Genomic DNA, 2010 nt, shown 5'->3' with positions numbered 1-2010 from the left:
TTCTAGTGATTCACTTTAGGTCACGTGCCAGGAAAGCCTCCTTCCGATTCGATAACAAACTATTTTTCAGCATCCCATGATCCTATCACCAAAAAGCGTGCTTTCTTTTCAGAGACGCAGAAAGATTTCTCGACTTCCAGCAGGATGTTTTATAAGGCATGAAAGGGGCACATCCTAGACGGAAGTGGGGGTGGGAAAATAGGGGTGGATGGAAGGACTTTTTGTCGTTAATGAAGAGACACAGGATGTGGTCACTGGATACTTGACCGTTTGGCGCCAGAAGAAAGATATTAAGTTCGCGATACGAGTATTGTACGCTCTCTTTTCGGTTTCTGCAAAGGAAAGAGGGGAACTTGAAAGATAAGCAAGTCGTCAGTATTCTTGGAACTTCGTTGTCGGAAATGTTCTGCGTTTGGGAGTTCATTGCATTAAAACTCTTCCCACTGAAACGACATAATTCCAGCATCTCGAACTAATCACTATGCAGTTTGATATCCAGGAATTTTTTAAAATTTATTATAGAATTTAGCGCTGAAACAATTTTTCGTGTTATATAATGGCATTAAAATTTTTTGAATATTATTATAAACCAAATTAATTTATTGTACATATGGGGGTGGTTTAAAATTACGTCAACATATTTTTGACAAAAACATATTTTGGACTCTCCCTTCCTCCTTGTCAGCAAAAATAAGCAAATTACAACTCCCTCCCAAATTTAAGAAGAAAAGTTACACTCTCCGTAGGTTTCTGCTTTGACTTTTACTGTAGTAATTTAATTTTAAGATTAAATTCAAATAAACGATTAACTTAGGAAACACAACATTGATTTTTAAATTGATATTATAGAATTTTGTGTAAAACATTCTTCTGGAATAGCCTAAGTCCAAACTAACACCCGCTTTGGACACACCGTAGAAAAAGGTGCAACACCCGCTTTGATTTGTGCTTTAAATTTGAGTTTTTTTGTTTAGTAATTCTAGGATTAAAATCAAATAAAAGAAGTAACTTTGCATGAAACAAAACTTACGTTTCAATTCATTTTATTTAATTTCATAATATTTAATTTCATAATTCTTCATGGAAATTTTTTTTAATTCACTAAATTCGACTCGTATTTCAAATTTGAAAGTGTTACGATTGTAATTTTTGTTAAAAATATTTTTGCTTTTTAAAAAAAATTCAAAAATAAGGGGATTTTAGATTCTTCCGTTAGCGTTAATAATACCCCCTTCCGGTTGTCAGTAGTAAAAAAAAAAAAAAAAAAAAATATGAACTCCACCTTTAGATACTTTCGTAATATTCGAATGAACTGCAATATAATATAATATAATATAATATAATATAATATAATATAATATAATTATGTATTTACTTTATTCGTTAGAATATTTCGATACATATAAAATACAAAGCTGTCACAAAATCAGAATTTGCGATATAATGGGTGCGGTATTTAAGATTATCTTCAAATGTTTTCTAACAAAATTATGTCAATGCAATTTTGGAATCCGTAGTTTTCAAAAGGTAGTTAAATAGTATACAGTTGTTTGTTTTTGAATTTTTAATGAAGATTTTTGCTTTTGAGCAATTAACGCTAAAAGAATTTTTTTTTTATCATCATTCAAATCCGCTTTTATCCGCTTAACTGAACTGAAGTCAAATTTTAGAAACTCAAGAAACTGACAATTGTGTAATTTTAAATTACTATCTCAAAACTAAAAAAAATCGTTTAACTTCATTGATTTAAGGTTTAAAGGAAAAATCTATATAAGTTCTAACAATTATCAAATGCTCTATCTCCTTATCTAACAAAATGCCTCTTTATTTACTTATTTATTTATTTTTTTACCTTTTTCGAAAAAGTATTGTGCTGTCTTATAATATTATATCATCAATAGTTTGCCAAGTATCAAAAAAGAAAGGAAAAAAAATCAAGAAAACGCAGTTTAAAGATTTAACATAAAATTCAAGATGGCGAGCTTTTAAAGTCTTGAAATATTTTTTACA

This window comes from Parasteatoda tepidariorum, chromosome 10 (genome assembly GCF_043381705.1).
Source record: "Parasteatoda tepidariorum isolate YZ-2023 chromosome 10, CAS_Ptep_4.0, whole genome shotgun sequence".
In the NCBI taxonomy this organism is placed as follows: domain Eukaryota; kingdom Metazoa; phylum Arthropoda; class Arachnida; order Araneae; family Theridiidae; genus Parasteatoda; species Parasteatoda tepidariorum.
This window is presented reverse-complemented; position numbering follows the sequence as displayed.